We start from the raw sequence: 15824 nt of genomic DNA on the forward strand, positions 1-15824 counted from the left end.
GAGCATAGGGAGGGGCCGAAGGAGAGGGAGAAGCAGACATCGGGCTGACCAGGGATCCCCATATGGGGCTTGATCCCAGGACCCTGAGATCATGGCCTGAGCCACTCAACCGCTCGAGCCACCCAGGTGCCCCTAAAAAAGTTATATGGAAGCATATGAACCATAAAATCCATGTATTCTCAGTGCACAGCTGCATGAGTGCTGGTAAGTGCCAGGGACATGCAGCTACCACCTTGGTCAAGTCTTAGAGCACGTCACCATCTGGAAGGTTCCTCGAGCTCTGCTGCAGCCAGTCCACTCCCACCCCTGGCACTGGGCCCACTTATATCCTTTCTGTCCCTCTGGTTTTGCTTTTTTTAGATTGTCACGTAAATGGACTCACATCATAGGTAGTCTCCTGTCTGACGTCTTTGCTCCATGTGGTGTTGAGATGTGCCCACATTGCTGGACGTTTCGGCTGTGCCTGCCTTTTTGACTGCTGAGTAGAATTTCTGGGTGTGGGGGGACTGCTTATCAGGTTCCCAGGGGATGCCTGCCTCCCCTGCTTTTGAAATTTTTTTTTTTAAGATTTTATTTATTTATTCATAAGAGGACACACAGAGAGAGGCAGAGACACAGGCAGAGGGAGAGGCAGGCTCCCCGCAGGGACCCTGAAGTGGGGACCCGATCCTGGGACCTTAGGACCAATCCCTGGGCTGAAGACAGATGCTCAACCACTGAGCCACCCGGGCATCCCTGAAAATGCTTTCTTTTTTCTTTTTTTTTTAAATTTTTTATTTTATTTTATTTATTTATGATAGCCACACAGTGAGAGAGAGAGAGAGAGAGGCAGAGACATAGGCAGAGGGAGAAGCAGGCTCCATGCACCGGGAGCCCGACGTGGGATTCGATCCCGGGTCTCCAGGATCGCGCCCTGGGCCAAAGGCAGGCGCCAAACCGCTGCGCCACCCAGGGATCCCTAACATAGATTGTTTTAATCATTTTAAAGTTTCTCCTAGTTTAATAATTCAAAATTACTGTTATTGTATGAGGTGAGCTCCATGAGATGGGAGTTGTGTTCCAGGATGGGCTTGTCTTGTGACTTCAGGTTTCATGTCTCCTTCTCTGAGCCCTTGGGGATGGTTTTAGGAGGAGGGAGAGGGGAGTGAGCCTGGGAGGGAAGCTAGCAACAGGTGGGTTTCCTGATTTCCCTGTGATTTCTCCAGCTTAGTGCTGCTCAAACCTGGGTAACATGTGGACCCTTCCCCTTGTAAAAATAGCTTTTTGAGGGGTGCTTGGAGTGGCTCAGTTGATTAAGCATCTGCCTTTAGCTCAGGTCATGATCTCAGGGTCTTGGGATCAAGTCCTTGCATTGGGCTCCCTGCTCAGTGGGGAGCCTGCTTCCTCCTCTTCCTCTGCTGCTCCCCACCATTTGTGCTCTCTTGCTTTCTCTCTCAAATAAATAAAATCTTTAAAAAATTAAAATAGTGTTTTGAGATACAATTCACATGCCATACAATTCACGAATTTAAAGCACAGGATTTGGGACGCCTCGGTGGCTCAGTGGTTGAGCGTCTGCCTTCAGCTCAGGTCATGATCCTGGGGTCCTGGGATTGAGTCCCGCATCAGGCTCCCCATAGGGAGCCTGCTTCTCCCTCTGCCTGTGTTTCTGCTTCTCTCTCTGTGTCTCTCATGAATAAATACAATCTTAAAACCCACAGAATTTAGTAGCTTTTAGTATATTCAGAGTCCTGCCTCAGTCACTGCTGTCTGATTATATTTTCATGGACCCCAGAAAGATATTCTGTGTACGTTGTCACTCCACACCCGAGCCCACTGGTCTGCTTTCTGTGTCTGTAGAATTGCTTCTTCTGGACATTTTGCATGGAATCATACAGTATATGGGTTTTTTTGTGGCCTCCCGTTTAAAGTTTTTATTATTTTATTATTTTATTTATTTTTTGAAAGATTTTATCTATCCATTTGAGAAAGAGAGCAAGCATGATGAGGGGAGGGGTGGAGAGAGGGAGAAGCAGACTCCCCACTGAGCAGGGAGCCCAACTCCACTCTGGGCTCCATCCCCGGAGCCCTGGATCATGACCTGAGTCAAACAAAGGCAGATGCTTAACCCACCGAGCCACCCAAGTGCCCCTTGTGCACTCTTTTTTTAAAAGAAAAAAAAAAAGGGAATCCCTTTTGGGGACCTGAGCCAGGATCCCAAGACCCTGACTCAGTCGGTTAAGTATCTGCCTTTGGCTCAGGTCATGATCCCGGGGTCCTGGGATCAAGTCCTGCCTCGGAATCCCTGCTCAGCGGGGGAGTCTGCTTCTCCCTCTCCTGCTCCCTCTATGCTTTCTCATTCACACGCTCTCAAATAAAATCTTAAAAAAAAAAAAAAAGAAAGTAAAAAACCTCACTTGTTGATTTAAGTTTTCTTATTAGAGTAACTGGAATGTGTACAAATATAAAACTAGATGTAAATGCCTTAGAGTTATGTAGTTTCTCCATAACCATGAAATAAATGTGAAATACCACTAAGAGGAGAAAGCCAACCCATTGCAAAGGAACAATGTTAATGTTTTGGAAGGATGTAAGCTGCACCCGAATTGCCAATGGTGGGTTGATGGTAAAGAGCTGGGTCTCTTCCCCTGCTTCTGTCACCTGAGCTTGCTGTACAGAGTGACATTAATGATGTTGGCTGGTTGGATGGTTTGGAGTGAATTCTGATCACTCACGTTAGAGCCAGCCTGCCAGTGAGTAATGTTTCGGTAGTGCCCCACTTGGTATCTGGGAAGCTGGCTTGTTGGAAGATAAGAGCGGAATAGTGGTGTTATGGAACTCTGCATCTAGTGGCTCTTAAACCCGCTTCCTGTGGGAATCAGGCATTTGGCATAGACAGAGGTGGACTTTGCTCAGTTCACGCAGATGCTGTCAACACGAACATGGTCCTGACTCCTGAGAGGAGGGCCTTTGAACTGGCCACATCCAGGCTTCCATGGGCTAGCTACCCGGTGGCTCAGCCTCCACCCCACCCCTCCTCTGTTTGGACCACCACCTTTGTTTGTACCATGTGCAATGATGTCATTTGGCCTTCACAGAAAAGGAACTCGATTGTAAACATGGGGACCGACTTCAGCCCCAAATTGCATGGTAGTGCTTGCTTATGAGGTCATTTAGACAACCCAGGGGATGTGCTCATTTTTTTTTTTTTTTTTTTTTTTTTTTACAAATTGAAGTAAAATTCACATTAGCCCAAATTAACTGTTTTATAAACTTTTTAAAAAATTTATTCATTTATTCATGAGAGACACAGACGGAGAGAGAGAGGGCAGAGACACAGGCAGAGGGAGAAGCAGGCCCCATGCAGGGAGCCCGACGTGGGACTCCATCCCCGGTCTCCAGGATCACGCCCTGGACTGCAGGCGGCACTAAACCGCTGAGCCGCCCGGGCTGCCCCCAAATTAACTGTTTTAAAGTGCGGAGTTAAATCAGTGGCATTTTGTACATTCACAACGTTGTGCAACCAACCGTCACCTCTGTGTTAAGTCCAAAACATTTCTCACAATTTTATTTTCTTGTGGTAAGAGCACTTACCATGCGATCTACCTTCTTAATAAAAATTTAAGTGTACAGTACAGGATGACTATAGAGACAATGTTGTTCAGCAGATCTCTAGACTTACTCATATTTGCTTCACTGAAACTATGCCTGTGGATGACTAGCCCCGTTTCCCCTCCCGCTGGCCCCTGGTACCACCATTCCACTCTGCGAGTGTATGAATTTGTCTACTTTAGGTACCTCATATAAATGGAATCTGTAGCATTCGTCTGTCTGTGACTGGCTTATTTTACTTTGCATAATGTTCTCAAGGTTCATCTACCTTGTGGCACATTGCAGAATTTCCTTCTTTCTTAAGACTGAATGATACTCTGTTGTACGTACAGACCACATCTTTATCCGTTCATCCGTCAGTGAGCATCTGGGTTGCTTCCACCTCTTGGCTATTGTGAATTGTCCACAGTGAACGTGGGTATGTGAATATCTGTTTGCGATCCTGGTTTTAGTTCTTTTGGGTAAATGTCCACAGAAGTGTGATTGTTGGATCTTATGGTAAATTCTATTTAAATTTTTTGAGGGACTTCGGTACCCTTTTCCAGAGCGGCTGCATCATTTTACATCCCTGCTGATCACGTGTGAGGATTCCAGTTTCTCTTCATCCTGCTAATAAAACTTGTGGCTTTTTTTTTTTTTTAAATAATAGCTGTCCTGATGGACGTGAGGTAGTTTTGATATGTATTTCCTTGATTGATGATGTCAAACATCTAAAACATTGTCTTTGCCCCAAAAGGAAACCCCCTGTCTTGTAAGCAGTCACTGGAGATCACCCTGCCCTCCACCCCTCTTCCCAGCTTCTGGTAACCACTAATCTGCATTTTGCCTCTGTGGGTTCACCTGTTGGATTATATAATATGTGACTTTTTGTGTCTGGCTTCTTGGAATCCCTTGGAATCATGTTATCAAGCAAGGTGCACATGTGCTATAGCATGTAGCCATGCTTCCTTTTTTTTTTTTTTTTTTAATAGCTGAATAAGAAAGCCATTGTATGGAGAGACCACATTTTGTTTATCCACGTATCAGTTCAGGGACACTTGGATTGTTTCCACCTTTCGCCAGCTATGAATGGGGCTTCTGTGAACATGGGTGTGCAAGCATTTGTTTGGATACCTCTTTTCAGTTCTCTTGGGTATATACCTCGAATGGCATTTCTGGGTCATATGGTAACTGTGTGTTTAACTTTTTGGGTTTGATATTTGCAGTCAGACAGCGGTGATGGTTGTGCAACATTTTGTGAATGTATGAAATGCCACCAAATTGTACTTCAAAAGGGTGAATTTTATGGTATGTGAATTAAATCCCGATTAAAAAAAAAAAGAGAGAGAGAGCTCACAGATCCCAGAGCACACATCGTGGAGTCTGGATTAAGTTGTGTTGCCAATGCCTGAAAACCCACAGCCCTGCATTGCCTCGTGGGTCCTGCAGACTTCCTGCGTGGTGCAGATGTGGGGCCTGAGCCCCATGGTCCTTGCTTGGGGTGGTAGGTGGGAACTACAGGAACCAAATGGGCTAGCTTCCCACCCGCCCTCCTCCTCAGCTCATTCCGTGTCTTTCTGGCGTCTAAATGACAGGTGTCCACTGTAGAATCTGCTTCTCTCAGTTTCCCCACCTTGGCCGTGGCCCAGGCTCTGTGGGCAGTGAAGCCTGTAGGCATGCTGTGCTGGCTTCTCCACATTGCCCTTACAGCCAGTTTGTCCTTCTTCACGGGTCTCCAGGGCCTGCTGCAGGATTTTGTTCTGCATCTTCCGCTCCTAGAATAATTCCTCCTGCATGGTAGGTGCTCCAGGGGCATCCGTCGAATGTCTGCAGGAAGCACGTATGAGTTAGCCCATTTTATAGATGAAGAAGCTGAGTCTCAGGTTGCCCTGACTAGTCTCTTGACTCCCACCCAGCCAGTTCACTGCTGTATGCTGAGCCATGATTTCAGCCTCCTTCTCCCTCTGTCCCTGTTTCCAGGGAACGCCAAGCCACACCATGGGGGTTGAGCCTTCACAGCTCCCCTTAGCAAGTTGGCCTGATTGGTATGGTGATTATGGAGGTGACACGTGTGTCTCCTGGCATTTGTGCAGAAATGGTGGTAACAGGCTGTCCCCGCTTGTTGAGTGCTCCCTCTGTGCAAACCGAGCTTAGCAAATTAGGTGAATTTATTTCTCTCTTAAATCTCACAGTAGCATCCTGAGGCCGGGAGCAGAGGCACTGTCATCGACCCCACTCCACAGACAAGGACGTGGAGAGATTTTATATGGTTGGAAAGGACAAAGATCGATGACTTCTTGAACTGGTGAAGATGGGAGGAAACCGGCCCTTTTCAGCCGTGCTGGCTGCTGGGCAAAATGCTACTGCCTTTTGGAAAAATAAGACTACAGAGTCTACTGTGGTTTTATTTTTTTATTTTTATTTTTTAAAGATTTTATTTATTCATGAGAGACAGAGAGAGAGAGGCAGAGACACAGGCAGAGGGAGGAGCAAGCTCCATGCAAGGAGCCCGATGCAGGACTCGAACCCAGGACTCCAGGGTCACGCCCTGGGCCGAAGGCAGGAGCTAAACCACTGAGCCACCAGGGATCCCCCTACTGTGGTTTTAAATGCACAGGCCTTTCTATCTCAGCAGTATGAGTTTCGGTGGCCTGTGCTACAGATGTGCACTATCAGGATGGAAGGCCGTGTGCACGGGGATTTTGCAGCAGTTCGCTGGAGACCACATGCTCTTCCTTTCAGTTCCGAGTTACCCCTGCCCCAGGGCATTTGCCCGTGCTGTTCTGTCTGCCTGGAGTGCTTGCCCCTGTGGCTGGAACCTTCCCTGTCTTCGGATCTCATAGCATAGATCTTCCGTGACCGTGGTCCTTTCCCTCATTTTCCATCTGAGCTTCTCAGTCCCTTGGCGTCCACGTCGTGATGCATATAACATATACACGTGTCATCATTGTATTTCTTGGTTGACTCCTTCGTCCTTCCATCCCTCTCGCCCTCTCTTTTCTCTCTCTTGTGGGAATGTCGGTTCCGTGAAGGGGCAGGACTGTGTCTGGCTGATTGACATGGTCGATGCTTAGTAGCTGTTACTTGAATGAGCAGTACCGCAGTCAGTGGCCTGCCCTGTCAGCAGACAGGGTGGGAGGTCTGTGTATGAACCGGAGAGGTGTTCGTGTTGTCTACTTAAGGGTTTGAGAAGCCTTGTTGCAGGAGGAAGTTTTTAAGAGGTGGCCTCAAGGAGGATGGGAAGGGCATAAACCTTTTCTTTATGCGTCTTCACCTGGTTTGGACAGTAAATACAAATACTCCCGTAATAAAAAATCTGGCCAACACCACCAAAAATAAACCGAGCAAGGAAAAAAAAATGGACCCAGTCAGAGGGAGCCTTAGTATTTGAACCCTGGTCCTTCTGTCTCACAGCCCATGTTCTTATCGCCACCCAACCCTGTCCACATGCGCACTCAGCAGAGCCTCACCGTGGTCCTCAGAGGAAGACAGAGTAGGAGTTATCGCTGTTGGCATTTTTTATTTATTTATTTATTTATTTATTTATTTATTTATTTATTATTTATTTATTTATTTATTTATTTTGGCATTTTATTTTAAATTGAGGTCTCATTTACAGACGGTAAATTGGGCACAGTTTGAGAAGGATGCAGGTGTATTTCACCTGTGTGACCCCTACCCTGACCAAGATAGAGAACGTTTTCTGTGCCCTGGAAGGTTCCTTGGGGCCTCTTCCCAGTCCGTTACCTGAGCCCCACTCTCAAGTGTCTGTGCTTTGGAGTGCCTACCAAGGGTTAGTCTTACTTGCTCTTGAACTTTCTGTAAATGGCACCAGAGAAAATGAGCTGTTTTTTGTTAAAAAGATTTTATTTATTTATTCATCAGAGACACAGAGAGAGAGGCAGAGACACAGGCAGAGGGAGAAGCAGGCTCCATGTAGGGAGCCCGATGTGGGACTCGATCCTGGAACCCCAGGATCACACCCTGAGCCAAAGGCAGACGCTCAACCGCTGAGCCACCCAGGTGCCCCAGAATGTGAACTGTTTTTATCTGGATTTTTCTGGCTTCTTTCTGTTGGCATCAACTCTGTAAGATTCATCTGTGATCCTGTAGGCCTCGGCGGGTTGTCCCTTTCCGTTGCTCTGTAGTGTTCCGTTGTAGAGGTGTTACCACCTCACATTGGTTTTTCCCTGTAGATGGACTTTCAGTGTGTTTCCACCTTCTAGTGATGGCGAGAAAAGCTGCTGAACACTCCTGCTCGTCTTGTGGTGGACGCACACACTTCTGTAGGATGTATGGCCATTGGGTGGTGGGATAGAGGCTCATTCTACCAAGAAGGAAGCTAAGGAGTCTTCAAAAGACCCAGAGGGGAAGTGACTTGCCCAGGGTCACACAGTGACTCACGATGGACCTCAGCCAGTCTACCCCTCCCCCCACCGGCCCTCTCACTCCTGTTCTTACCCACCTCCTACTCCCTAGAGGTGGCCTGCTTCTCACCCAAGCCCTATGAGTAGGGTTGTCAGGCAGAGGTCAGGGGGCTTCTGGAGGGTCATATTTCTAGGTCTTCTTACACGGGGTGTGTCCAGTAAGCAGTTCTTGTTCACACCCCTCCTTCCCCATTGCTGGCCCTGGAGATGGTGGGCAGGCTGCAGTTTACCTTCCAGGGTGGTGGGTGCTGGGGTTCATAAGGAGCCATTGTTACTGGATGTTGGTGCCTGGGCTGGCCAGACACAGGTGGGATTGGCCTGTGAGGGCTGCTCTGGTGTCTTTGGCCTTAGGAGTGTGTGTGTGTGTGTGTGTGTGTGTGTGTGCCAGTGTGTGCACACACAGGCACGAGGTGTGAGAGGGGCCCTGCATCTCTCACACTTACTGTGCTCCTGGTGGGTGCAGGAGCCTGGGGCTGCCTCGCCCAGACCCCATCATGTCCTGGGAGGAGCCTGGCTGAGTGGGCTCAGGGGCTGCCTCCCCTCCCAGCCCAGCCGGGTCCAGGAGGCAATGCGTGCCCCTCTTTCCTCAGCACCCAGCACTCGGGTCTCTGATGGCACCAGCTCCCTGGGAGGTGGCACCTTCTGCTTTTTGCATGCCTGTCCTGCCTCTTGACCCTGGACTATCCAAGGACAGGGACAAATCTTAATATGGGCATCACAACCCCCCCCCTTTTTTTTGGAATGAGCCCTTTTTAAAAAATTGAGATGAAATATATGTACCATAAAATGTACCCCTTTAATCATTTTTAATTGTACAGATCAATAGCATTACGTACATTCACGCCGTTGTATAGCCATTATCGTCATGTCCAGAACTTTTTCCTCTTCTGAAGCTGAAACTTTGTGCCTTCTAAACACTAACTTCCCATCACCCTCCCTACCCCGACCCCTGGCAGCCACCCTTCTAACTTTCTATCTCTGTGCTTTGACTATGCTAAGTCCCTCATGTAGGTGGAATTATACAATGTTTGTCCTTTCGTGTCTGGCTTATTTAAACATTTAGCATAATATCTTCAAGGCTCATCTGTGTTGTAGCATGTGTCAGAATTTCATTCTTTTTTTTTTTGAGGCTATAATTGTTCTTTTGAGCTCATTTTATTTATTTAATTTTATTTAAAAAATATTTTATTGATTTATTTGAGAGACAGCACAAGCAGGTGGGAGAGTGGGCTGGGGCAGAGGGAGAGGGAGAAGCAGACTCCCTACAATGAGCAGGGAGCCCAGGGTGGGGCTTGATCCTGACTGAGATCCTGAGATCATGACCGGAGCTGAAGCCATCCAGGTACCCCTGAGTTTATTTGAAACATACCTCGGAGCTTTTAATCTGCTAAGCCACCCAGGTACCCCTGAGCTTATTTGAAACGTAGCTCGGAGCTTCAGGACTGAGCGAGGGGGTCAGCTTGATGGTAGGAGTGGGAATTGATAATATTTGTTCACATTTCCCAGGTGCCAGCCCTTTCCCCATATTGTCTCCTGTAATCCTCAGCACATCCTTATGAAGCAGGTTCCAATATTATCCTCATTTTACACATCAGGGGGTTAGGCTCCGAGAAGTTCGGTACCTTGGGCAAGGTCACACAGCAAGTCGGGGGTCAGCCAGGATCGGACACCAGGTCAGCCTGGCTGCACAACCTGTGCTCTGCATTCCCACCCCCGTTGCAGCACCCAGGCCAGGCTCGGCCTCATTTCCTTGAATCCTTCTCATCACCTCTCTGCAGCTGAGTGTGGAGCTGATTGGTGCCAGCTGGAGCTGAGCAGGGGGTGGCAGCGGCCTCCCCTCCCTGTCCGGGTCCTCAGTCCTGGGCCCCAGCATCGGTCGAGAGCCCGGCTCTGCAGCAGCCCCCCTGGCGAGGCAGGGTCTGCAGGGAAGTGGTCCCCGCTGCCCCCAGTGCAGGCCGGGCAGGGGCTGCTGGGCCTAGGGCGGCGGATGGCAGGATGTCACTCTTGGCAGGACTTTCCCTGGACAAACAGCTACCAGAAGCTTCTGGATCAAGAGGATAGATAAACAGGAAGAGGGAGAAACTTGAAAATATTTTTCTTCCCCTGCCGTGCCCTACTGTTTTCTCCCTGCCCTTCCCTTGGTTCCTGGAGGTTTGGGGTGGGAAGACTCTTCCCCCGCCAGAAACCGCCCAGAGGCCTGGAGAGCCCCAGCTTTTGGGTTTCAGGTTTTGTTTTGCTTGAAGGGCTGGGAGAAGCCTGGGTGTGAGGGCCAGGTGGGCCCGAGTTTGAATCCTGGCTCTGCTGCTGCTTTGCCATGTGACCCAGGCCAGCTCACTCCGCCTGCCCGTGGGTCAGTGTGGCCATGACACACCGTCTGCATCCGATGGATGCGGAGGCACAGAGAAGTGAAGTGTTTCTGTCAAGATCACGCAGCCGGTGGTCATGGCGCTGAGGCTGGCGCCTTCGGTGTCGTCGGCGCCCTGCTGTGTCACGGTCTGGCATGCGATGCACACCTCGGCTCACAGTGTGTGGGTACTATGGATTTCCTTCCCTCTCCTTTACAGAGAAGCCCAGTGTAGCTGGGGATCCTGGGTGGAGGTGGGGGGCACGGTGAGGCCTGCTGAGCTGTGGGCCTCAGGGGTCCCAGAGTAATAACAAGCCCTTGCTGAGGTGGTTCCCTGGGTGTTGCCTCTTCCGTGCAGCCCTCTTAGGCTGACACACGGGCACCATCGTGCAGCTCTACTCACACCCCAGTCTGCACAGCACATCTCACCCCATAGAGCAATATCCTGACTCTCTGGCACGGTCTCCAAGGCAGTTGGGGTTCAGCCCAACCCCACCCCATCCTGTATTCTGGCCTCACAAGTACCATAATACTTGGACTTAATACTCTGTACAGCGCCAAGCATCTCTTTTTCTCTGTGCAGTTTCCTCCCTGCAGAATGCTTTTCTTGTCCGTCAAATGTTGCTCCTCTTTTAAGTTGCAGCTCAGTGGTCTCCTCTTCCAGGAAGTCTTCCCTGAGTTCCTGACCTTGAATTAACATCTCCCTTCTCCGTGCAGCTCAGTGTAGTGGGGAAGGTCCTGGAGTCCCTGTCTCGTGGACAGCCTCTCTGAGCCTCAGTTTCCTCATCCGTGGATTGGGGATACCAGGAGTGGGGGAGAGGAGAAAGCCTGGATTCTCCTTCCCTGGCTCGTGTGGAGTTGGCAAGAGCCCAGGGAAGCATGGCCCTCTCAGGGTTAACTCCTTGCCACGTGAGGGACGGAAGTGAGGGCGACAGACTGTGAAATGAAGTCACTTCCCTGCCTGGGGAAGTGTGCCATGTGGCTGGCCTTCTGCAGTAAATCCTGTTTCCTCCTTGGCCTCCGTGTGCCCACCCACTCCTGGCTCCCATGACCCCGAAGGTCCCCAGCAGGTGGGGCTCCCGGTGGAATGTTGGCCTGTCATTCATCCGGCGAGGTCACTTCCTGTCTGGATCCGCCACCCACCTTTCCTGCCGTGGCCCTCCACGTGGAGGTTTCATGGGGATGATGGGTGTGGATTCCAAGGGAGGCTACCCGAGGTCAAATCCAGTGTGTGGCACGCACCGTCTGGTGGGGGCACTGATGGCCGGGGAGGCTCTCTGGGCATCTCCCAGGGCTGTCACTCAGCCTCCTAGACCCCCATTTCTTCTTCTGTGGAAACTGGGAGAACCTGTGTGTCAGATGTGCTCTGGGCCCTGACTGGGTCAGGCTGGGACATCTGTAACCTCATTTAACCCTTTTTCCACTACAGGGAAACTGAGGCTAAGGAGGTGGCCCAGGCCTCTGGTAGGGGGACAGGGCTGGGGTCTACCCAGGGCTTTCTGATTCCTATATCTGAATGATTTCCATGGGCAAGTGTTTAGCAAAAGCCGTTGGCGGCAATTCAGGACCACCCTCAGTCGCCTGAGCTTTTCCAGTGGGGTCAGGGGCTCTTCAGGCTGTAGGGTTGACACACAAACCGGATTGCGGTTGTCAGCGGCCATACTGTGCAGTTCTTGGGCTTGTCTCTTTTTTCTTTTTTTAAAGATTTTAATTTTTTAAGATAATATTTATTTATTTGACAGAGAGAGAGAGAGAGAGAACACAAATAAAGGCAGTGGCAAGTAGAGGCAGAGGGAGAAGCAGACCCCCTGCTGGGCAGGGAGCCCAATGGACATGGGACTCGATCTCAGGACTCCAGAATCATGACCTGAGCTGAAGGCAGATGCTTAACTGACTGAGCCACCCAGGTGCCCCATTCCTTCTTTTTTTCTATTAATAATATATGTTCATTCATCATAGAAACATCAGAGAGGGGTTCCTGAATGCCACAGTCAGTCAAGCATCCGACTCTTGGTTTTAGCTCAGGTCATGATCTTGGGTCCTGGGATTAAGACCTGTGGTAGGCTCCATGCTCAGTGGGGGGGTCTGGTTGACACTCTCTCTCAAATAAATAAATAAATAAATAAATAAATAAATAAATCTTAAAAAAAGAAATGTCAGAGAAAATAAAGATATGCAGGAAGATTAGAAGAACCATCTGTGACTCCACTTTGCAGCGATAACCACAGCTCGCCATGGACAGTTCACCATGCACGTTTTGAGATGTATCTTTCTGGAGATTTTTCCTCTGTGTGTGTGTGTGTGTGTGTGTGTGTGTGTACACTTTGCCTTTTTTTGGTGACTAAACATACAATAGACATTTTCCTATGTAAGTAAACTGTTACTTCTTATTTTTGAAACTTCTAAGTTGGAGTTTCACATGCCCAGAAAAGGATGCCCATCGCAAGTACACGCTCTGATTACACAAAATGAGCACAGCCTTCAGAGCCTCCCCCCAAGTCAAGGAACAGAAGTGTTCCAGAACCCTGGATCCCCACACCTCATCGCCGTCCCTTCCTTCCTGCTCCAGATGGGACATCTTGTCTGACTTCCAACACCATAGATTAGTTCGGCCTGTGTTTGAGTTTTAGATGAAGGGAATCAGACAGTGTTTGTTGATGTTGGCTTCTTTCCCTCCACATTCTGTTAAGTGACGGCCATCTGACAGTCTATCCACTTTAATGACTGCGTGATGACGTCTGCGATACATTGGACTTTGACCACTGTTCATGTGAAAGATGTTCTCAGTCTTTGGCTAAACTAGGCAAAGCTGTGTCGAACATTTTTGTGGCCATATCTCTGATTATTTGCATTGACTCAACGGATAGGAAACTTGGCTGGATCAAAGAGTTGCGTGCTCTTAAGGTATTTTAGAATTATTGCCGGATTAGCTGCTAGGGAGCAGTGCCAGGTTGCATCCTGCCTGGTGCTTCAGGGAGAGCCCACCCATCCTGGCACCCATGCTGACACAGGGTGTGTCCTGCTGTTGTACCTGTGATACCATGATAGGCAAGACGTGGCGTTTCGTCGTTTCCAGTTTTCAAATTACAAGTAAGGTTGAACATCTTTTTCTGACATTCATTGTCCATTTGTATTTCTGGATTGGGCTTTTGGGGTTTCTTGGGTCTGTTACAGTCTCAAGATATACTTGGTTTCTGGTTTGGAAAAAAAGCTGTATTGAATATGATAAATAATAAAAAACTGTCAAAAATATCTTTATCCAGTTTGCCATTTGCCTTTCAGCTTCGTGTTTTTTCTGTGTTGGTTAAAAGCTGGTCATTTTATTTATTTATTTTTTTTAAGATTTTTAAAAAATTTTTTATTTATTTATGATAGAGAGAGAGAGGCAGAGACACAGGCAGAGGGAGAAGCAGGCTCCATGCACCGGGAGCCCAATGTGGGATTCGATCCCGGGTCTCCAGGATCGTGCCCTGGGCCCAAAGGCAGGCTCCAAACCGCTGCGCCACCCAGGGATCCCAAAAGCTGGTCATTTTAAAAAAGATTTTTATTTTTCCAGTAATCAACGTGGGGCTTGAACTCACAACCTTGAGATCAAGAGCTCCACCGACTGAGCCAGCCAGGCACCCCAAAGCTGACCATGTTTTATGTAGTCTGATCTACTGATGTTTACCTGTATGTCTTCCCTAGCATTTTGTATAGAAAGTTCTTTTCTGCCCCCAAACTGTCTTCTTTCACTTATGTGTGTGTGTGTTTTTTTTTTTTAGTAAGTCATTATTCATCCTTCTACACTTCCTTCGGGAGCATGGTATTAGGGGAGGGATAATTTGGAGGGTGAAAGCATGTACTTGGAAGCTCTCTGCCACCTGTGTGCCCTTGGGAGGTCACCCAGACTCTCTGTGCCTCAGGGTCTGTACTTACAAAATGGGACCAGCTCATACATGATCATCAAAGGGTTACTATGGGAGTTAAATCATAGCTATTTGGAAACTTTTTAGTTTCAGGACACCTTCCTTTACACTCTTAAAATTTGAAGACTCCAAAGCATTTCTGTTTATGTGGGTTATATACATAAGTTGATATTTACCATATTAGAAATTAAAACTGAATATATTTTAAAACATATATGTATACATTTACTTAAAAAATAATAGCAAACCCATTACATGTTAACATAAACAATTTTTTTTTTCCTGAAAACTGAGCTGTTTTCCCAAATAAACTACATTGGAAAGAGTGGCATTGTTTTGCAGTTTACAAATCACTATAAAGATTAAAAAAATTTTTTTTTGAAGTAATCTCCCCACCAAGGCAGAGCTCAAACTCATGCTCCTGGATCAAGAGTTGCATGCTCTGCTAACTGAGCCAGCCTGGTGCCTCTGCAGATCACGTTAATGTCTGGTTTAATAACAGACACTTGGGTTCCTGTATTCAATTGTTGTGATATGTTGTTTTGATTGAAGTATATGAAGAAAATCTAGCTTTTTTGTTTTTTAAGATTTTTAAAAACATTTATTTATTCATGAGAGACACACACACAGAGAGAGGCAGAGACACAGGCAGAGGGAGAAGCAGGCTCCATGCAGGGGTCCCAATGTGGGACTCGATCCTGAGACCCCAGGATCACGTCCTGGGCCCAAGGCATGTGCTAAACTGCCAAGCCACCCAGGGATCCCCAAGAAAATCTAGCTTTACCCAGATAAGTGATTGGAAAAGGGAGGAATATTTTATTAGCCTCTGGATATTTTCTTTTGAGACTACATAAAAATTCAACATGTGATAGTTTCTTAAAGGCCATTTGAAATGTAGAATCTGTAAACATATTAATGAATTTTTCATAGTTTGTTGCATTAAAATCCATCAGACCGTCCTGCCTGGATGGATCTTTGACACAGGTGTGATTTTGTGACATTTACATATTAGTCATCGGGAAGATGCTGATTCATGGAATTACACAGGTCTTCCAAATGTAGACACATTTCATTTCAGCAATATCCAGAAATTATGTATGTTAACATCATCACCCATATCATTGCAAAGTCTTTATGTTTGGGGAAGTGGTCAGACTCACAACGGCTGATGCCAGTTTTCCAAAGTTCTGATGTTTCCCTTAAAGCTCGAACTTGATCGTTGGCAACAAATGTCGTCAATTGTTTTCCTTGAAAGGACAGGCTCACCTTGTTCATTTTTAAGAAAATGTCTGCCAGCTACCCAATTCTGAGTAACTGGTGTTTGTCTGTCTGCTGGCTGTTCTTTCTGTGAACAAAGATGCTAGTTGAGCTGACAGCTCAGCCTGGCTCACAGGTGCCTTTCCCTCAGACACCTGCCCAGGTACATGCTCGGTCATCTCACAGAGTAGTAAAAAGACATGTACTCAAGGCCTTTGCTTCAGTGAAATTAATTTTACTGATTCATTAAAGACTTTTTAAAAGCGATTTTATTTTTAAGCAATCTCTACACCCAATGTGGGTCTTGAACTCATAACT

The 15824-nt window shown here is 47.7% G+C and overlaps 1 protein-coding gene across 5 annotated transcripts in view; it reads left to right on the forward strand.

The window, feature by feature from the left end:
- PALD1 (phosphatase domain containing paladin 1) overlaps window positions 1-15824 on the forward strand; it is a 93295-nt gene that overhangs the window by 24535 nt on the left and 52936 nt on the right. Inside the window, exon 1 of one of the 5 annotated variants that reach the window (XM_077894849.1) lies at window positions 13153-13431. The exons of the other annotated variants lie outside the window; for them this stretch is intronic. The gene's annotated coding sequence lies outside the window, so the exon portion shown is untranslated. Of the gene's footprint in view, window positions 1-13152; window positions 13432-15824 lie in introns of those variants that run through there. 5 annotated transcript variants of the gene reach the window in all.

This window comes from Canis aureus, chromosome 4 (genome assembly GCF_053574225.1).
Source record: "Canis aureus isolate CA01 chromosome 4, VMU_Caureus_v.1.0, whole genome shotgun sequence".
NCBI classification, from domain to species: domain Eukaryota; kingdom Metazoa; phylum Chordata; class Mammalia; order Carnivora; family Canidae; genus Canis; species Canis aureus.